Source organism: Carcharhinus amblyrhynchos, chromosome 1 (assembly GCF_965287045.1).
Source record: "Carcharhinus amblyrhynchos chromosome 1, sCarAmb.v2.hapA, whole genome shotgun sequence".
Taxonomy (NCBI): domain Eukaryota; kingdom Metazoa; phylum Chordata; class Chondrichthyes; order Carcharhiniformes; family Carcharhinidae; genus Carcharhinus; species Carcharhinus amblyrhynchos.
Genome location: NC_137324.1, coordinates 105,466,175 through 105,489,448, shown reverse-complemented (window position 1 = coordinate 105,489,448; position 23,274 = coordinate 105,466,175).

Genomic DNA, 23,274 nt, shown 5'->3' with positions numbered 1-23,274 from the left:
TTGGCTATTTGAGCCTGATCTGCCATTCATCATGATCATGACTGATTGTCCAACTCAATAGCCTCATCCTGCTTTCTCCTCATAACCTTTGATTCCATTTGCCCCAAGTGCTATATCTAGCTACCTCTTGAATACGTTCAATGTTTTGACATCAACTACTTCCTGTGATAATGAATTCTACAGGCTCACCAGTCTTTGGATGAAGAAATGTCTTCCCATCTCTGTCCTAAATGGTCTACCCTGTATCCTCAGGCTGTGACCCCTGATTCTGGACTCCCCCACCATCGAGAACATTCTCCCTGCATTTACCCTGTCCAATCTCTATGAGGTCACCTCTCATTTGTCTGAACTCCAGCAAAAATAATCCAATTTAGTCAATCTCTTCTCATTTAATATGTTGATTAAAGCTTCTTGATTTTCTCCCTCCCTTTCATTTCCTGACGTACAGCTATTTCTGGAATATTATTTGAATCCTTTATAGTGAAGACTGATACAAAATACCTGTTTAATTCATCTGCCAACTCCTTATTTACTATTACTCATTCCCTCGACACACTTCCATCAGAAACAACATTCATTTTGTTAACTCCTTTGTTTTTAAATATCTATATCTATCCCACTATCTTTTTTATATTCACAGTTAGCTTTCTCTCATAATCTAACATCTCCTCCTTATCAATCTTTTAGTCATTCTTTGCTGTATTTTATAATTTCTCCAGTCTTCTGACATGCCACCCACCTTTGTGCAATTATTCGCTTTTTCTCATGTTTGATTTTATCTTTAACAGTTTTAATTAACCATGCATGGTGGGACCACTCCTTGGAATATTTATTTTCCATTTGAATGTCTCTATTCTATGTGTTTTGAAATGTCTCCTTAAATATCTGTCACTGCATCCCTGTGGATCTCTACCTTAACCTAATATATCAGTTCACTTTAGCTAGCTGTTTTCATGCCTTCATAATTGTCCTTATTTAAGATTAAATACTAGTACTATTATCCTTCTCTACCTCAAGCCAAATGAAAAACTTATTCACACTTTGTGTCTTAAAGGAAGTGGAGGCATTGGCTATAATATTCCCAAATTCCCTGGATGCAGGGAAAGGTTCCAGTGGATTGGAAAACCAACCTGTTCAAAAACAGAAAGAAGTAGGAAACTATAGACCAGTTAGTTTAACATCTGTCGTTGGGAAATCTATTATCAAGGAAATAGTAACAGGAATGTCAAAACGAAATCCATCAGAGTCAGCATGGTTTTATGAAGGGTAAGTTGTGCTTGACTAATTTGCAAGAGCTCTTTGAAGATGGCTGACTCCTGCAAAGCAAAGTGGATAATGGGGGTCCCATGGATGTAGTGTATCTGGACTTTCAGATGATATTTGATAAAATGGTGCAAAAAAGGTTAGTATATAAGGTAAGATCTCTTAGGTTTAGATTAGAACTTGGATAGAGGAGGGGCTAACCAACAGAAAGTAGTCAGTAGGAATAAATGTCTTTTTTTCCTGACTGATAAGCTGTAACTAGTGGGGTGTCACAGGGTTCAGTCCTTAGGCCCCAACTATTTACAGTTTATATTAATGATTTGGATATAGAGATAGAAGATATTATAGCTAAATTTGCAGATGACACTAAAATAGGTGAGAAAGCAAGTTGCAATGAGGAAATAAGACATTTATAAATAGCTTAGGATAAGTTAGATGAGTAGGCCAAAATTTGGCAAATGGAATTTAAGACCATAAGACATTAGAAATAAGAGCAGAATTGGGCCATTTGGCTCATTGAGTTTGCTCTGCCATCTGATCATAGCTAATATATTTTACAATACCATTCTCCTGCCTTTTCCCCATAACTTTAGTCTCCTTACCACTCTAGACCTACTTATGTCTGTCTTAAATACACTAAAGGGCCTGGCCTCAGATTTTGTGGCAATGAATTCCACCCTCTGGCTGAAGAAACATTTCCTCACCTCAGTTTTAAAGGATCATCTCTTTACTCTGAGACTGTGCCCACTGATCCTAGTCTCACATACTAACGACAACATCTTCCCCACGTTCATGCCTTTCATTATTCTGTAAATTTCAATGAGATTCCCCCTCATCCTTCTAAATTGCATCGAGTACAGAGCCAGGGTCCTCAAACCCTCCTCATATGTCAAACCTTTCATCCTTTAACATGAATAAGTGTCAGGTTATTTATTTTTGTTGGAGGGAAAAATAGGCAACTAATTATTTGGATCGAGAAAAATTCCAAAATGCTTCAGTGTGGAGGATCTGGGTGTCCTTGTGCATGAACAGCAGAAAGTTATTTTGTACATGTATCAGGTAATAAGGAAAGCAAACAGAATTTTCATATTCATTGCTAATGGAATCGAGTAGGGAAATGCTGTTGCAACTGTATAGGCATTAATGAGATTTCATCTGGACTACTGCACAGTTTTAGTTCCCTTAATTGAGGAAGGATGTAAATGCATTAGAGGTATTTCAGAGAAAGTTCACTAAATTGATTCCATGAATGAGGGACTTGTCTTATGAAGAGATATTGAGCAGTTTAGGCTGATATTCGCTGGGGTTTAAAAGAATGAGAGGAGATCTAATTGAGGTATATAAGCTGCTAAGGGTGATTGACAGAGTAGATGTAGAAAGGATATTTCTCCTTATTGGACATTCTAGAACAAGAAGTCATAGTTTTTGCTTGAGGAATGGCAGAATTAAAACAGAAATGACGAGGAATTACTTCATTCAAAGGATCATGAATCTGTGGAATTATCTACATCAGAGTACAGTGGACGTCAAAATATTAACATTTAAGGAGGAAATAGATATGTTTTTGATTAATGAAGGGGTATAGGGAGCAGGCATGAAGGTGACAATAAGGTCAAGATGAGATCAGCCATGGTCATATTGAATTGTGGAGCAGATTCAAGGGATTGGGATTGAATGACCTATTCCTGCTCATGGTTCTTATGTTCTGTGATTGCTGCTACTGAGGGTGCTTTTACTATGAGGTTGTCAATTAATCCAACCAAATTTAGTATAATCTGGTCTATGGTTGGATCCAGAACATGCTGTTCTGAAAGAATGACAATTCCAGGATCACTCTGAGCAATTAAAAAAAATTCAGACAAAGTTATCATTTCAAGATCTGGACATACAAGCAGATTACCTCAATGCTTTAAAAACTTGTCTGTTCTGTACACTTCTGTAATAGGAAATAAACATGAACATCTATTGTGAATAGTTATACTTCTTTGGAAGGGGGAAATATATTTAAAAAGGGAGAATTGTAATTTGTCTTTAAGTGATTGAAGCACACTATCACTAGGAAGGAAGTGTGTCATGTGATCCAGTTTCAATTTGCTTTTTGCTTTCAGCAGAGTGCACAGACAGCTTTGATGTCTTCAAGCGTTATATCCATGTATATATGTCTTTGTGATCCTAGTTTAAATAAAGGAATGAAAATATGTTTACCCAATCTCTTATGAGTAATTGCTGCATTTATAGCATTATAAAAACACAGCTGGGTCCAAGAGGAATGAGAATTCTGTAGTTGAGATGAAAGGTTTCCTCTACTGAGGGCATACAGTTCCTGACTGGACAAGTAAGTGTGAAGGCAAAATGTGAAGGTGAAGATGAAATTCAATATTATGTCAAGTTCAGAATTCATTAGGCTGAGGTGTAAGGAATGATGGATACTCCAGGTGGGTGAACAAATACTTCCGTATTAAACGATGAAGGTTAGAAAGTTTGATTCTCCATTTGGTTGATTTGTATCTGAGCTGGGCAATGTGATATCTCTTTAATCGACCTCAGGGCTAGCAGACTTTCTAAAAAAAATGAGCCAGTATTTCAGCTTTTAATTGCTAGCCAATGACTATTTCCAATGCCACATGAGAACACCACTGAGCTGTGCTATAATACCTCCCATATGTGAACCATTGGCAATGAGATCATTTATAAAGGACCCCATAAGGGGGTAAGATAGTAATGATTTGCAAGTGAATATTGTAGCCCAACAGCAATTGACACTTGCAGAAGATGAGGGGAGAAACCTGCAGAGCAAATTAAAAGAAAATGACTGCCAATAGTCCAACAATAGAGCACTGGGTTCCTATCTAAAGGTATAAAGTTTGAGCTCCAATGTTGACCTGTCGGTTCAGATTGTTTTCAATCATAGGGTACACTTTCATTGTTTTTAACCAAGCCTTTACATTAACTAGCAGGCAGTATTCATGATGGCTTTGATTAATCTTAATACAGTTGGAATCTAAACCTTTCTTCCTCTTGCTTTTTGTTCCAGAAGCAAAATTTAGACTTTATGCAAATGAAGAGTGCTTTTTTCATAAAGTGTGCCGTTCATAATATTAATACCTGACCTTCTTAGACCTGCTGGTCCATCGCAAATATAATTCTTTGCAGATTTTCTCTGAGGGGGTTCAGGTTCAGAGTGATAAGGGAGACATAATTATTCACTATCAAGACATTTCTATATTAAATCTCTTCTACTTACGCATTGCATGTATATGAGAATTGTGGATAACAGGATATTGTTCCTCTTGATGTGACATATGGGATTTTTCATTAATTTGAGGATGGAAAGTTTGTTAAACTCCTAGGATCATTACTTGCTTCCTCTTGTGTCACATGGATGCTAGAGAAACTATTATGCTGCATCATGATCAATTATGTCAAGCTGTTCAGCTACAGAATGCACCTGCTGCTTTCATTACATCTTGTCATCCATTATAAAGTTTGAATTATAGCAGAAGGTACATCACACTCTTAATACACAATAGCTGAATTCAAATGGGTGATCATTCAAATTAGATTTGAAGAGTAGTTTGCAGTTTTATGCTGCTTTTAAAACTTAAAAGGCTTCATCAATTCTCAGATCTAATAATTGGCTCTCCTTTCACAGAAGCATTCCAAAATTGAACATGATTCACGAAGAATTAATACAATTTTGAGAACGTATGCTCTTGGAAAAATAAAATATGAAATGAGTGAAATTTTTCCAAGTATTTTTACTCTAGACTCCTTTCCCACATTATATTTTATCATTTAGGTATTTACGTTTTGCCATGATGGTTACAAAATGCTTTTTGCAAAGTGAAGCTTATAAGGAACAATACCACAAGTGAGTTTAGTAGAGTTTAGCTATTTTGCATTGTTCAAAAATGCACACAATGATGCAGAAAAGCATTATTGAAAAATAGCTTGTAGAACTGAATTTTTCATCACCTGGTTTATAGTAATTTGCGGTTACTCACTGCCTTTTATGAAAGGCAGTGCGGAGGGTGCGCACTATTGGAGAGGGTGGTGAACATTTGCCTGGAGCAAGGGGTGGGTGTAAGCACTATCTGAGGCGCAGGGGACAATGTTATGTTGCCTGAGATACAGAAGAGAATGGACTCTTTTGAGATGGGTGGACACTTGGGGTGGCGAATGGTTGGAGTAAGCATCGTCCATGCAGTTGATGGAAGGGTGAGCACTGTCTTAGCTGGGGATCAGCGTTGTTTGGAGGGGATGGGGAGGGGGGTAGTGAGTATTAGTTTCATTGGTGGAGAGAAGGTGGAGCGAGCACTGTCTGAGGTGCAGGAGGAGAAGAGCATGCTTAGAGTGAGGGATGGCGGGATGAAACATTATCTGAGGTGGGGGTAATCATTGTCCAGAGGGGGCTAGGGGTGAGCACTATTTTAGGGGGTGAATGGGGAGGGGTGGGGTGGAATGGGCACTCTCTGAGGTGCTGAAGGGAATTTTCACTCTTGGAATGGTGGGGTGCATGAGGAGTGTGGTGGGAATGAGCAGTATGTGGTGGGGGCTGGGGACTGGGGGTGAGCACTGTCTGAGGTTTGGGATGGGGGGAGAGGAACAATGTCCATGATGCTGGGCGATGATTGGAGATAACAGTCCAGAGACTGTTCACTAGGTTGATCCCAATATGGAGAGATTTTCTTATGAGAAGTTAAGTAAGCTGGGCCTGTACTCATTGGAGTTTAGAAGAATGAGAGGCAACCTCATTCAGACTTGTAGGATTCCCAGACGGGTTGACAGGATAGATGCTCAGAAGTTATTTCTCCTTGTTGGAGAGGGTAGGACCATGAAACATAATCTCAGAATATGGGGTCACCCATTTAAAAGAGATGAGATGGAATTTCTTCAATCAGAGGGTAGTGAATCTGTGGAATTCTTTACCTCACAGAGCTGTAGAGGCTGGATCATTAAGAACATTGGAGACTGAGATAGATTTTTAAATAGTAAGGAAATCAACAATTATGAAGATAAACTTGGAAATTGGAGTTGAGGATTGTCAGATCAGATCAGCCAAAATCTCATTGAATGGCAGGGCAGACTCAGTGGGCCAAATGGCCTTCTTCTACTCCTACTTCTTATGGTCTAACAGTCCAAACATTGCAGGGCCTTGGGAATGGGGGCTTCCACCATTGCTATAGGTTCTGCAGTGCTTTGACACTCCAGCTGCTTTTCTACCTGCTATGAAACCTTTAAGTAAATCTGTGTAAAACCCTAGGTACATATCAGGCAAAAAATCCAAGTCTGCAGGAATCTATCCAATCACAGAGAACTCTAGGCATTGAAAAACAGCAATTGGAAGATTAAACCTCCCACCTAAGTCCTTTGCATGCATGTACATAGGGTCTGAGGGAAGATTCCACACATATCGTAGAATCCCTACAGTGCAGGAGGAGGCCATTCAGTCCGTTGGGTCTGCACCGACCATAATCCCACCCAGGCCCTGCTCCCGTAAACCCACATATTTACCCAAATATTTCCCTGAGACTAGGGTCAGTTTAGCATGGCCAATCAACCTAAACTGCACATCTTTGGACTGTGAGAGGAAACCGGAGCATCTGGAGGAAACCCACGCAGATACGGAGAGAATATGCAAACTCCACACAGACAGGGACCCAAGGCCAGAATTGAACCTGGGTGTCTGGCACTGTGAGGCAGCAATGTTAATGACTGTGCCACCCTTAATCTTTTGGGGTACCTCAGATCTCCAAATATTCAGGGAGCAGAAGATCTGGACCAATATATTTCCTTTCCCCCCGCCTCCCTTACGCCACTGACCAGATAGAACTGCAAATTTGATCAGAATTGCTTCGATGTGAAATCCACCTCCACTCTATATATGAATGCCTTGACACAGCAACAATTTCATTAAGAATATCAATTTTATCTCTGCACTGTAAACACGTGAAGAACAAATGCAGACTTATGAGTTATCGATTTCCAAGAACTTGATTTGTTGTTTCCATCTGCTTTATTGAACAACAACAGGAAAATGTCCCTGAGTACCACAACTCTTGCTTAGCATGAACGTACTGCCCAGAAAACACTCTGTTCAGCAATAAAAGATTAACATTATTCACATTATTTGGTTGGTTCTGTTCATTTGAGTTGTCAATAAGGCTCAAGTTTAAAACATAAACATGGCTTATTGAAACAGATCAGTTAAAAAGCAATTACAACTGAGGAGGTATTCAAATATCATCAGTCATGTGTAACACAGTTTTTCTGTTGCTGGAAGTAAGAACACAAGTTTCAATTTTCATTTGATTCCATGAAGAAAAATGAACAGCTTTGCAATGTAAAAGAAATAACGAAATAAATAAACATCCTTCTCTTCTGGGAGTAGTGCCATTATTGTGCAAAGCAGCTGTGTTTCTGTCACTGGTGAGGAAGAAAGCAGTCAACCAACACAATGAATGCACAGGCAAGTCACGTGCAACTCAATATTACCGTGTCTCTGCTTACTTCGTTTTATGTGAGATCTGGGAGTCTATTTTGGAACAAAATGTAACAGGCACAACCAATATCATTTTGAAATGAAAACCAGCATAATCTAACCACAGATTTGTGATTTGCCCGGCCTCCTTAGCCGTTTCCCCTTCCCCTGCTCAACAAGTGATGCTCCCCAACACATCCCCCTCACTCCCAGCCTCAACAACTGAAGCATCATCCCACTCAACCAATGCAACCTTTTCACTCTGGGGTCATATAAAACCTGAGTTATTAAAATGGGGTCACACCGAGAAAATATTTAGGAAACACTGTCTTCACTACTCTTTCAAACTTTGGGACTATTCTGCACAATTGGTTTTGACCCTTCATTTCAGTTTTAAAAAACTGCAATCATTTTTTTAAAAAAGTCAATGATAAGGAAATTTGGCATGTCCGGTACGACTCTCACCAATTTTTTACAGTCGCACCAAAGAAAGCATCCTTTCCAGATGTATCACAGCTTGGTATGGCTCTGCTCTAATCAAGGCCGCAAGAAACTACAAAGGGATTGTGAACGTAGCCCAAGCCACCACACAAACCAGCCTCCCATCCATTTACTCCGTCTACATTTCCCGATGCCTCAGCAAAGCAACCAGCAGAATCAAGGCCCCCACACACTCCGGGCATACTCTTTCACCTTCTTCCGTTGGGAAAAAGATAGTAAGTCTGAGAACCCGCACCAACTGACTCAAGAACAGCTTTTTCCCTGCTGCCATCAGAATTTTGAAAGGACCTACCTTACATTAAACTGATCTTTCTCTACAACCTACCCGCCACTGCAACACGATACGTGGCAACCTCTCCTTTACTTCGCCACTGTGAGCTCTATGAACAGTATGTTTTGCCTGTATAGCACACAAGCAGTAAAAGCTTCCACTGTATCCCAATACATGTAACAATAATAAATCAAATCAAAGAAAGAAACCCCATCTTTTATCAAATACCACCCCAGGCATATTCCCCCCCACCTTAACCCCTCCACCCATTGCCCCACACGTGTGTGGTCAAAACCCTTACTGCCACATGGGCCAGGTGCCCAGTATGCAGTGAGAGAACAGGTAGGAGTCAGACTTGCATGGCACCAAGGGCAGGATCCCAGTGTTCCTTACAGCAAGTCGTCATCACCCTGCAGCTTTGACCAAAGACTCATTATCACGGCCAGCCCAGGCCCATTATCCTGTTGTAATGTGACTCAGAACCCGGAGGGGAAGGGTGAGAGGAGAGGTGAAGGGTGGGGCGGTAGGATAGGGTCACGGGGGTTTAAGGGGAAGGGGGGGTGGCTGCAGCGTCTGCTGGATGTGGTGGGAGGATGGTGGGAACAGCTGTCACGTTGCACGGCAGCCACTAGGTGAATCATGCTGCAATTAAAGCATTTCTTGCAGCCATGCCCTGCCAGACCCTCACCAACACTGCCTGTCCTCCATCCTCCAGCTCCTCATATGGAACCTCTTCTACATCTTGCAGGTGGCCATCCTCCTCTTCCTCCTTCTCCAGCTGGTCTCCCCGCTGCTGTGCTGTATTGTGCAGGATGCAGCACACAGTTACGATGTGTGAGGCCTGCACAGGGCCGTATTGGAGGGCACCCCCAGAACGATTCAGGCACTGGAACCGCATTTTCAGCAATGCTCAACAACAGACCGGGTGGCTGTGTGGGCCTCATTGTAACGGGTCTCCGCCTCGATCTCGGGTCTCCACACCAGTATTATCAGCCATGACCTCAGCCCTTGAGAGTAGCCCTTGTCCCCCATAGACCAACACAGCAGTTTGGCCTGGTCATCAAATAGCCCAGGGGTGTCCAAATGCCTCAGCACATAGCTGTCATGGACACTCCCTGGGTGCCGTGCACACACCTGCACAATGGTCAGTCTGTGTTCACGCGTTTAGCGAGTGGAAGCCCTTCCTATTTATAAATGGTTACCCCTCATCTCGAGGGGAGTGCAAAGCAATGTGCGTCACATTCACAACCCTTTGGATTTGGGATATTCCAGCTATGGCGATGTAGTCTACAACCCGGGCTTCTTGCTGCACCTGACCAACATAAAAATTGATGAACTGGCCTGTCCGGGTGTACAAAGCATCCGTGACCTGGCGCACACACCCGTGCACAGAGGCCTGCGATATGCCACAGATGACCCCACTAGTAACTGGAATGATCCAATGGCATAGAAGTTAAGGGCTTCTATCACCTTGACTTCCACTGGGAGCGCGTGTCCTTCTCTCCCGAGGTGTCAGGTCTGCCAGGACCTCACGCAGGTGCTGCACTGTCTCCATGCACAGGCAAGGCCTCAGATAGGACCTCCTTGTACTGTAGAGCCAGCTGCCCCCCTGTCCTCCTCCTGCAGAGTCTGCCATTAGCTGCTCTTGCAGTGGCCATGCAACTCCCTCCATCCCCTGAGCCACCTTCTCAGCAGTTGCACCAGGATGCCAGTTCCAGTTCGATTAATCCAAAATCCATCCACACAATAGGGGTTACAGAGAGAGAGAAAGAGAGAGACAGATAGATACATGTCTTTGCTCTTTACCATCCCCCCCACCATGTCCCTCAGTGTGACCAGTATTCCCACTTGTGGATGCTGGCACCACAATACAATCCGGGGTGCCACGCATCACCTGATTAGTTTGCCTGCCGTTGGTATCATGGCCACGGTAGGCAGGGAGAGCATGGAGGCTGGCGTCCGGGCATGGCTAATACGATCCCTTGAGCCTTTACTACGAGCGCAACTACTGCATTCCCTTCCAGGCTTGTGTTGCAGGTGAGGGACACGGGGCTAGGGCAGCCTCCTGATTGTCACAATATGGGTCTCACTCGCTGCAGAGTCCATGCAGTATGGGTGTCTGTGTTAACATGAGCACTCCTGCTTGGAGCATCAGCCGTCTGACTTGCTGAGCCCTCAAGCAGCACATGGTGCATTCCACGCCCCCCCCCCCGCCGGGGCACTCAGTCCAGTCCCTCACCCCATCCCACAGCCAGAACAATGGAACATCGCTGTGCCTGGAAATAACAACACCCCACCGCTTCTCCAGCACTCAGTAAAGCCACCACCCCATTGAACATTCCTGTGCCTGGAAACAGCAGCCCACCAGCACTCAGTAAATTCTCCCATCCCACCCCATAGAGACAACAATAGAACATTCCTGGGCTTGGGATCAGACCCTCCAGGACTCAAACAACTTCCCCACCTACCCAGATAGCTTCCAGCCTTGCCTCCACCTTCCCCTGCAGTCTAGGGGTTACAGCTTCGTAATAGTTTCCTCCTTGCTATCCTTCAGCGCTGCCACACTGGTCTCAATTCTTACAGAGCAATTGATAAAACTCGCCAGTGTGACATGATGCCAGAGAAGGGGGAGATGCTATCGGAGGAATTCAGTCGTGGACCTGCTTATGAGATGGTAAGCTAATATAAGCTATTGTCAATCATCGCTACGTTGATTCTCAGCACAAATCCGTTCACGCTGAAAAGCTTAGGCTGGGAGACACGCGGATGCCTGGCAGACCAGGGGGAATCCCACAAAACGGTCACCGCTGATTCTCCCAGATCACTGCACTACTCGACCCGTGCAGAAGGAGAATTGCCCCCTCTATCCCCCCTCAAATTTAACAAAACCTATATGATGATCGGTCATCAGCTTAAAATGTTGGGGTTGGGCTGGATTCTCATTTTGTGGAGAGAGGGTTGCAGAGATATGGAAGACAGGTAAAACAGGGGGTGCTGCAACAGGAAGGCTCTGAGATGCATTCCCATTGCAGTGGGGGATGCAGGTTGGCTGAATGCAACATCGCAGACAACCAATTAACGTGATTGAGAACCCAATTATGGGCAAATTTGCAGCCTTTACAGCATTTTCCATCAACAGCACACCCCCAAAAACATGCATGGAGGTGGCCTCCCTACATCAGGCTATGATGGTGGGAGGAGGAGAGGGGGATCATCAGTGCCAGAGGCTCCAAGCCTCATTGGTGGACCTTCATCGTGGAAGGCGATAATCGTCACAGTCCCGATCCAGTGGATCCACAGTCTTCTCCACCAGGATGGACCTGCCAGTCTTGCTCTTGTTAATTCCTACACTTTCCTGCAGGCCAGTTAGTGTGCCTGTGCCCTCACACTTCCTGATCTGCCTCAGCAAAACCCACCTCTCCTAGTGGGGGCTCTAAGGTTCCAGAACTTCTGGCCCTCTGATTTGATCTGTTTTCTCTCCACAGATACTGTCAGACCTGTTGAGTTTTTCTAGCATTTTCTGTTTTCCTTTCAGACTCCAGCATTCGTAATAATTTACTTTTTACTTTAGGGTAACAGTTTGGTTCTCATAGAATCCTGTCGGTACAGAGGGAGGCCATTCAGCCCATCGAGCCTGTACCAACAATAATCCAACGCAGGCCCTATCCCTGTGACCCCATGTATTTACTCTGCTAATGCCCCTGACACTAAGGGGCAATTTACCATGATCAAATCAACCTAACCAGTACATTTTTCGGGAGGAAACCGGAACACCCAGAGGGGATCCACGCAGACACAAGGAGAATGTGTAAACCCCACACAGACAGTAACAAAAGCTGGGAATTGAACCTGGATCCCTAACAGTGCCAACTATTATGCCGTTGTGCTGCCCTGCCTTGGTTGTTGGTTGTGAATTGAAAGTATAAAGTTTGGTTCAGCATTTGCATCTTTTTTTTCAATAAACTTCATTTTTGACCCCAGCTGTGGCCTCACTTTGGAAGAATCGGTGAATGGTGATTGTCTTCCAAAATGTTTGGCAAGGCAGAGTTTCGAAAGCAAGAGCCAAAACAAAATTTCATTGGTAGCATTTGCATTCCATTATTAATCAAATATTCATAGAAATCATAGAAACCCTACAGTACAGAAAGAGGCCATTTGGCTCATTGTCTGCACCAACGACAATCCCACCCACGCCCTACCCCCATATCCCTACATATTTTACCCAATAATCCCTCTAACCTATATATCTCAGGACACTAAGGGCAATTTTTAGCATGGCCAATCAACCTAACCAACACATCTTTGGACTGTGGGAGGAAACTGGGGCATCTGGAGGAAACCCGTGCAGACACAAGGAAAATGTGCAAACTCCACACAGACAGTGACCCAAACCAGGAATTGAACCCAGGTCCTAGAGCTGTGAAGTAGCAGTGCTAATCACTGTTCTACCATGCCACCCAATATTATTAACTTCAAGGACCGACTCTGTTTGCCAGTCAAAACTACAATGCAATTGGAATGAGAAAACAGAGCTTTAGGATTTTGAACTGCTTTTACTGTGAATATTGCCTCAGAACAGCTGAAGAGAGCAGGAAACTCAAAACTGTGTTTACAATGGGCAGCAAATGCAAGGTAAGAAATTTTTCTGATGAATGGCTCTGAAAATCCTTGGCACCACAGCCCATTTCCTTCCCTCAGAGCTCTGATTTGGGTCACAAGTTAGGTTAAGATAGTCAGTGTGCTCTGCTAAATCTGAGGAACAATTAGGAAAATAACTTATTTTCATAAAACGGCATTTAAGACCTTGCACTTCCCAAGGCACTTCACAGTCAATTAGGCACTTTTGAAGTGTAATCACAATTATGATGTGGGAAAGACAGTAGCCAATTTGTGTACAGCAATGTGATGATGACCAATTAATCCATTTTAGTTATGATAGTTGAGGAATAAATATTGACCAGAGCACTGATGAGTTCTCTCTTCAGTTTCTTTGAAATGGTGCCAGGACCTTTTATATCAAGGAAAATGTGCAGTTACTTTGTCTTCTGTTATTTATATGTTAATAATAATAAATACACCATGGGCAGCACAGTGACACAGTGGTTAGCTGCCTCACAGCACCAGGTTCAATTCTAGCCTTGAGTCACTGTCAGTGTGGAGTTTGCACATTCTCCCTGTGTCTGCCTGAGTTTTCTCTGGGCCCTCCGGTTTCCCCCCACACTCCAAAGATATTGTTAGCGCGAGTGGGCGAACACGACCACTACGGACTCAGAGTCAGGTTCAACAGCGGTACAGCTTTATTTTAACGTCAATGCAGGTGCAGTCAGGACATACAAACAGAACTGTCCCAAAAGCACTCTAAAGACCCGCCACAATGGGCTACAGTTATACCTGAACTTGATACATTGTACAATTCAAATGTTAATGTTTTGTTTACAGTATTTGACTCTGCCATTCTATTTTGATGTTTTCAAGTATCGTATCGATGTTTTAAGTATGGTAATCGTTTCTGTCCGATGGGTTTATCAATGGTCTAGAATCGCCGGGGTTTCTTGAACAATGGGTGTTTGGCTGATCTCAGGAAGTCTTTGAGGCCAGGAAGGCTTCCTTAGCTACGTTAATCCTTAGGTGTCTCCATAAACGTTTACTTGATTAGGTCAGTTGTGCTGATTTGATTAGATGGGGGTGTAGTTTTAATTTAGCTTCTGTCCGGTTCCCTTTGTGTGTTAGCCCTTGTTTGCATTTTAAAAACACGTCTTTTGCCTGCTTGTCTGGATCTATTCCCTTGTGATCTTTAGAGGAGGGGTTCTGAGTGCAGCTTTAGTCTGTTTCCATATTGTGTACCCAATTTCCGAAAATTTGTTGTCCGATAACAATATGCAGGTCAGGTTGATTGGCCATGCTAAATTGCTGCTTAGTGACAATGGGATTAGCAGGGTAAAGTCGTGGGATTACGGGAATAGGGCCTGGATGGGATTATTGTTGGTGCAGGCCGAACGACCTCTTCTGCACTGTAAGGATTCTAGGAAAATGACAGATGCATTTCTTCCATTTTGAGACTAACTGCGGTGGCGGGTGGCTCTGGTTTGGGCCTGAGGTCTGGCTCTGCTGCAACTTTTCCCATTGGCCAGAATGGTAGGATTCTGCACCTCATGCACAGGCAAGTTCCTCTCCTGTAAAGGATCACCTCTGGTATCCACCGATGTGTTGCAGACTGTGAAATACTGCACAGGTCCCGAGTTACTCCCTGGAAGACGCAGAGGTAAATAAATTGACTTCTGTCACCTTCAAAGCCACTGGCAGCACTTAGCCTCCAAACACACATGGTGTCACAGTGGCCCACCCCATCTGGAGGCTGTGTGCACCGTCACTTGCTGGGCCCCCAGTATTATGTAGTCCCTACCTACAAGTTTCAGATGCCCCCTGTAATCACCCCAACCCTACACCCCCAGGAAACAGGCATACACCTGCATGAAGTGCATCGTGTGGTCACAGGCAGGCTGCACGTTGAGAGCAGAGGATTGTTCATGAATGGTGCAGCATTGCGCCATGGTGTGCACAGTATCATGTGGGTGCAGTCAATCAAACCTTGCACCGGGGGCAAGTCTGCTAAGTGGGCAAAGCCCCTGGCCCTGGTACCTTGGCTCATCTGCTCTCAGTCCAAGTTTATATACATCTGAACCCTCTCATACAGGGCATTTGTAACCTGGATGTATTTGTGTGCAGCTGACTGGGTGATGCCACACAGGTCACCCACGCTGTCCTGGAATGAGCCACTTGTGTAGAGATTCAGAGCTGTTGTAAGTTTAAGGACCGCAGGTAACGGGTATCCTCCCATTCCATATGGTGCCAGTTCTTGCAGGGTCTGACAGAGTTGGTCCACTGTCCCCTGGGACAAACACAACTTCCTACAACATTGAATCTCTGACATCTGCAGGTACGATCACCGAAGTCGGAATACCCTCGGCCAGTACCTTCACATCTGTGCTGCTGCCCCTGGAACAGTGACAGGCCCAAACCTCTCCCTCCTTCTGCACAGGCCCTGTTGCCAGAACACATCGGTGTCTTTGCCATTGCTCTATGTCAAGAAATAGGATAGCCAACTCAGCAGTCTCCATGATCTCCTCGACCATGAACTGTAAAGAAGGCTAAACCACATTGAACTATAAGGATTCATGAGAGAATCCCGACAGACATCCACCAAATCCTCTGGGACCGTCACCCAATGACTACACACTCAGTAGGTGCCTCAACACCCTCCCTCACACCTTACACTTGGACACTATAACCACATCTCCACATTGGTCCTATCATCTCCAGCAGGATGCAGCGCATCGACGCACCAGGGTCACAGTGGCACCAAATGCCCACATTCCCCCAGCCTCCAAGCCCCCCACAAAAAGAAACCTGGCATCACATTCGAGGGCAGATGAGTGGCTGCATGTGACCAGTGTTTGTATCCTGATGGGGGGACCCCACCAACGCACCCCGTCATGACCTCCAGTGGGTTGTGTGATAATAGACATCACCGTCTTGACTTGCACAGGGGGGCACATCAGTGTTATCTGTGTGATGCTGCAGCTTTCTGGGAATGTCAAATCAATGCCTGGGGCTTTGTTTTGCAAAGAGTTAAAAGATGGCCTCCAATAAATAGCAGTGCTTTTTGGCTATACGTTACTTATTGGCATTATCTCTAGTGAGGGGAGGCCGGGGTGACTGTACAGACAAGTGTCTTCCTCTTGTGGCAGGCGGGTCACAGCTGAATGGTGAGGCCAGCAATTAGCATGTCCAGCGCATTCCCAGAGTGCACCCTGTTTCTCCCAGGTCCCCAGAGATACAGAGCTAAGCAGCCTTCCATGGCCCATTGAGATCTATCATTACACACAAACAGTCCTGACAGTTGGTTTGGGACAGTTGGCCTGGCAGCTTCTTCCCTTTGTCCTCACCTGAGTTCCAATCACACTGCAGTCACTCTCCCTCGAGTGTGAGGCCCTTTGGGCTGCATGAGGGGAGACAAGGCCCATTCCTAATTCCTGTACTGTGTCCTGATAGCCCAGCCTCTCATGAGACCCCCTCCCCCGGGGTAACTCACATTCACCCCCAGCTCCGAGCCTCACTTTTTCAACACCTCTTACCAAAGGGTTGAAAGGTGGCTTCCACTCAATGGCTGTGCTGGTTGGCTGCACAGCATTTCTTGGCATAACCACTAGTGTGCCAGTAATGCTGAGAAAGCCAGATGTGAAGGATCAATCGAGCCAGAAGAAAGCTCCTCTCGCAAGCCCCTAGTAAGGAAGGGGATTTTTTCAGTTGTGTTTTGAACAGGAATTCAGGCAGGAGGACACGGGGAGTGCTGCCTGCATAGCAGCCTTCACAACCCCTTTAGACCAAGGGGTGCCCTGACATGAAGGTAAAGGTAAGGCCTGAAAGTGACCCCTCCTGACCCCTCTCCACAAAATGGGATTCCCACCCCATGGCCCCAGTTGAATTTTTATGCGTCCCCCGAATCCACTTCGGTTTCCCCGGAGCAGTGCTGGAGGGTGCTGGCTGCCAGAGCACTCACCTCTAAAGTTCCTCTTGGAATTAAAGGCACCAGGCTCACACTGATGTAAATTTATTTTAAGTGGCACCGGCATGATGTCAGATGAGCCTTCTGGGGTCCCACTGTGTGTTTCACTGTTCTGAAAGCGAGTGAGCTGCAAGATCAGAACTCGGAAATTTGTCAGTTTGAGTTGTGTTTTCCAAGTCAGTCCAGATTTTGAGCTCGCCATTCCCAAGGATGGAGAGCGTGGGCTCAAATTTGCCCCACAGTGTTTGTTTCTTCTTCACCTGAAAAGGGACATCACCCTTTCCCTCTCTCTTTGTCCTTTTCCAGTTCTTTGTTCTCAGTAGGTGCTCAGTGATTAATCCAGTAAAAATCCTTTCAACTAATTTGTTATGCATGACTATTTCTGGTGCTGATGTCAGGGCAAATCTGGTGACCATATGGTTCCTGATTAAATCTAATGTCTCCTCTTCCTGTGGACTCAAGGCTTTCTGTGATGGTTGTTCCTCCTGGTGTTTCTCCTTTGTCTTCTTTCCTTAATGAGGTAGAAATGATTTTTCTTGTGGCCCAGGTATCCCGAACTGGAAGCCCCGACTTAACCCAGTATCAGTTATGTATGGTGGATGGGCAAGAGTCAGGTAATTGCAGTAGGAGAGACAATGGCCACAGTAGGTGGTGAAGACAGTCATCGATTCCAAATGAGGAAGAGAAGGATTGGACCATGGGTTTGTTTGTGCAGCCCTCATTCTGGCCAAGCAGCAAACATTTTAAGAAAAGAATCACGTACCTTTTTGACTTCCTTCTGTCTCTGTTGATCCTTCATGTCTGGTTCATTCAGTATTTCTGGCATCAAACAAAGTGTATATTCAAACCCTGACTTCTGATTTTGTATGGTGCATCAGCACCTAATGTGCTCTTTGGATTGCCCTGTCACTAACCTGCCAATAGGTGGATAATTTAGGCCTATACAGGACACTATAAAGAAAGACAGATTGAGAACAAGAGAGACAGAGAGAGAGAAAATGGCGGTGGGTGGCACGGTGGCACAGGGGTAGGTCTGATGCTTTATAGAGTCAGGGACCTGAGTTCAATTCTGACCTTAGATGACAATGCAGAGTCTGCACATTCTCCTGTGTCCTTGTGGGTTTCCTCCGCTTCGTCTGGTTTCCTCCCACAACCCGAAAGATGTGCTGGTTAAGTTGATTGGCCATGCTAAGTTGCCCCTTGATGTCAAGGAGATTGACAGGGTAATATGTGGGTTTCTGGGAATAGGGCCTGGATGGGATTGTTATTGGTGCAGGCTCGATGGGCTGAATGGCCTCCTTGTGCACTGGGGGATTCTATGATTCTTGGCTTTCTTCTGGCTCCCTAGGTCCTTCACACCTGGCTCACTCAGTGTCACTGGCATTTGGCATTAAACAGAGATGATAAATGTCATCAGGCCCTGACTTCTGGCTTTGCCTGGTGCATTAGTGGCTAATGTGTTCCTGTCACTAATTTGTCAGTAGGTGGATAATTTGGACCCACACTAGACATAAAAAGAATGCAAGGGGAGAGAGAGAGAGAGAAAAGCAGGAAAAGAAAGAGAATTATTAAACAGACAATCCCAATGCATGACGTTCTGATAAATCGAAATTGGAAGAAAGATATTAGATATAAATTCCTTGAATCTTTCGTACTGGTTCATACACTGAAATGAGTATGAGGTATGTAGAAAGGACAGCTTTTTCTTGATGTGTTGGTGTAGCTGATCGCAGCTGAGGCAGCAGAGGGGTGTGAATATTAGCTTCAGTGAACCTGAAAGAATAAAAATAGCTTACATTAATGTAGCACCTTGTTACAGCTCAGAGAAATATCTGAAAGCATTTCACACAGTGAATTACTTTTTGAACCGCAGAAACTCTGTAAAACCCAGGCTCAACAATGATTTGAAGTTAAATAGAATCTCAAAACAGAAATCAGTTTTCACTGGGAAGATTCCCTTTCCAGTTTTCTGCTTAGCTATTAAGCAATGCAAGCCACAGACTTAATGAAGCTGACACCATCTTTAGCTGAAAAAGAACGAGCTGCAAGGAGACTTGAGCATCAGTAACACTGTTTAAAAACATCAGCATTGCCATCTTTGTGTATTATATCTGGCCCGAGACAGCATAATACTGGCAGCAACATCAAAAAAATAAAAATTAATCATGTTTCATTTTGAAACTAAAAACAGTGCTGGAGAAACTTAGCAGCATCTGTGCAGAGAAAGCCATCATGTCATGTTGAACTTGAAACAAACCATTTCTCTCTCCACAGATGCTGCCAGACCTGCTAAGTTTCTTCAGCACTTTCTGCTCTCATTTCGGATCTGCAATGCCTACGGTATTTTGCTTTTATTTCATTTTGCCTTGCTGCTCAGTGTGTTGAATCTAGAGGCATGGGAACTCATTGATTCCTGGTGGAGGGCCATGGGCTTTATTGACCATACTCATGCATTTCTGGAAGACGGGGATTATTGGACTAGCAATCAGGAAGCTACACCGTGCTTCTTTTCTTTCCTCCATTTCAGGGATATTGAGACAAATTGTGCAACCCCATTGCCCCTGGCTGAGATCGACTAATTTAACATTGATTTTTCCTTTCCCTGGCACTGAGTTGAAGCAGCTACCACCCGAGTGCCTCTCCATCTGGTGCAGCTCAGATTAGGGAGCTGTATACACTCAAACGTACATCTTCTCATTCTGCCATTCCGAGCATGTGTATTCCTATTCTTAGAGTCTGCAGTGTACCTTTCCTGGACTAGACTGTGCAATAATCAAAAAGATGGGAAAGAACAAATGTAGCACACAATAAAAGCCTACAAGATTGCATTACATTTTGAGCTATTCTAATGTGAGCCACCAATTTATCAGTACTATAATAGTGAAAAATGAACAATTTTCCACGGCATCTCAACACGTTACTTGTTTTCATTTCAGTCCAAAAGTGGTCCAAATTGACTCAGTTTTGTTCCCTTGTCCCTAGTCGGATTAACAATCTGCTAATGCAATTTTGATGGAGGTGTATTCATATATCTAACCTTATCTCTAACCAGAAAAAGAATTCACCAGCTGTAATTAATGACAAGCTGTAATCCTGTTCCCCGAAGCCACAGCAATACTCCTTCGCTACAATCAGCTCTCCCCAACGAATAGTGCAGCAAGTCCTGATAGGAATGAACACAATGCTTCAGACTTGGGATTCTGCCTGTACATATTCTAATTTCCCATATCATAGCAAACAGCGGAATAATGAATATAAAGAAGTAAGACATTCTGAAATACTTTCTGTTATGTGCCCTACGTGAAATATGTGGCAATCAGAGAAGAATAACATTTTTAAAATACATTGAATGCTTCCAGTTCCTAAGCCTTCCTCGTTTATTAACAGATTCATCTCAGCATATAATGCAAAACACTTTTAAGAGAATCTTGTTAATACATAGCAGGCTTTCTATACTTGCATTAATCACCCTGTAGATTTTTAAAATGTTTGCTTTCACCAAAGTAAGTGTTGTTTCTCCAGGTATAGCAAATACAATTATTTTTGGAGTCTCCTAATGGTAAAGAATGTGAGAATGAAGGATTTAACAGGCTCCTGTTAATGTGGTGCAAACAAAGTCTGTCCATGGTAGATTACTGAGACAATGAGCTAGGTCAGAAAACAGGATATCCATTGCTTCAGCCTGATACAGTTCACATTCAATGCGGGTCAATAGGGGGTTCAAACTGAATACAAATGCTTGAACAGAGTTCATACAGAGGACTTTATAAAGTCAGGCTGTGATGCAGGAGGTATTACATTGTGCTGAGTTTTGTTTTATAGTTTATATCTGTCAGAGATTTGGAACAGGATTTTGCATAATCCTGACAAAATAGTTCTTGCTTCACAATCTCAAGCGTAAACTACTGGAATGAACTGGGGGATGGAGCTCCCAGATCCGATAGGAGAAAATGAATCATTCCGCATTCAGCCACTTGATGCAACTCTCTTGGAATTTAGAAATATTCAATATATATTGTTAAAGACACAGGGCAGCTGCATAAAAAACAGAATGGAACACTTGTAACTCCGGTCAATTGGAGGACGGTGGTGGAATGAGATGGGCTAACCCTCTGAGGACACAGATTCAAAACCCACCATGGCAGCTGATGGAATTTAAATTCAATTAATAAAAATTTGGAATTGAAAGCTAGTTGTGGTAATGGTGACCATAAGAATGCCATTGATCATCGCAAAAACCCATCTGATTCATTAATGTCCTTTAAGAAAGTGTAAATTAAAGGGTTATCACCAATGATAGCTACTGAGCATGGACATAAGGATCTTTGTCAATCATAGAGGAGATAAATGTGAAGCAGCTCAGAGAGTTGCTCCAGCAATGTCTTGGCCTTATTTAATTTTCTAAATTGTTAGCATGTGAGTAAATGTTTTCTGAACAAAAACCATTGCCTCCAGCAAAGTCTCTTCTCAAGTAAGAAGCCAACAAATCCCAAAATAAGCACACAATAACAAAGGAAGGAAATCCTTACCTGGTCTAGCATAAATGTGATTTTAGAGTCACACCTCTTAGCTATTTATGAAATAGCCTGGCAAGCCTTTCAGTTCAAAGGCCATTAGGGAGAGACAATAAATGCTAGCCTTGCCAAGGACAACCATACCCCATGAAAGAATAAAGAAAAGAAAAACAAGGAACTTAACAAAAGTAATTTTATTCACCAATTCCTCTTTCCTTCATAAGGGGCAGGCCTCTTCTACCCCACAAGTCCTTTAGAATTACTAAGAAGTCTCAAAACACCAGGTTAAAGTCCAACAGGTGTACTTGGAAACATGAGCTTTCAGAGTGCTGCTCCTTCATCAAATGAGTGATGAACCGGTTGAACTTTAACCTGGTGTTTGAGACTTCTTACTGTGCCCACCTCAGTCTAGTGCTGACACCTCCACATCATGGCCTTTAGAATTGGGTTAGGACCCAGTATATCCTGGTCGTGGCCTAGTTCCTTCATGTGGTTAGACTCCCACAGAAAGTTACATTAGAATTTACCACTGCTTCGACTGTTACTGCAAATGTGTGTGTCAAATCTGCAATCACAACAAGTTTTTTTTCCCCCCTGAATTCTGGACTCAGGCCTCTACCAGTACTAACAACTGCAACCTGCAATATAGGCACCTTCTAGTCATGTCAGGCGGGATACACCCAAAAAGCATCCTAGTGATGAAGGGACGAATACATTTTGCAACAAACTTCGCTGAGACGAAAATGCAAGTTACAAGAAATATTTTCATTCCCTGCAAACAGCAGATGGAACACTGTTCTGAAGGTAATCAATCTCTCTGAGGTCACTTATTTTGTTTTAATAACTTAATGGCCATTTAGAGATGCACAGAAACTGCTTTAGTAACTTGGGTCCCCTGGATCTAAAAGGGAGAACCTGTCTCGAGGTCTCAGGATAACTTGGGAAGATGCTATCTGGTTTAGAGTTTCTGATGTTCAAATGAAGTGGCCAGAACATTCTGGCCACCTTATTCTTACTGACTTATTGATGGTTAGTTTTAGGTACAAAATGTAAATATTATGTAATAGGTAATGCATTAATAGAAACGCAAAGAATTCTCATGAGCAAAAGAAAATAATTATACTTCTTGCATTTTTCATGATCACAGGATGTTATACCTCAGTGTTTTAGAGGCAATTAGGTACTTTTGAAGTATAGTCACTTCAAAAGTAATGTTGGAAACAAGGCAGCCAATTTTTGCAAAGTAACCTCCCACACACAGAAATGTGATAATGACCAGATATCTGTTTTGGATGTTGTTGATTGCAGGGTAAATACTGGCTAGGATACCAGAGATAATACCCCTATTCTTTGAAATAGTGCAATGTGACCCTTTTATTTCAACGTGAGAGAGGAAATGAGGCATCAGTTTAATGTCTTATCTGAAAAGCAGCACCTTTGTGTAGTACCCTTTCAGTACTGTACTAGACTGTCAGATATGAATTTTATGGTCAAGTCCTGGGATTGGATTTAATGTACTTGATGTGGGACCTGTCCACCAGTTGGCGAAACAATGGGAATCTGCAAGGGGCCCGATTTCTAATCCAGCCTGCAGCCCCTCGCCACAATGAAAATAAGAATTGCAGGCCATTATTTTTCAAGGTGGGAGTTCTCCTCACTCTGCCTGCCCGATCCAGGG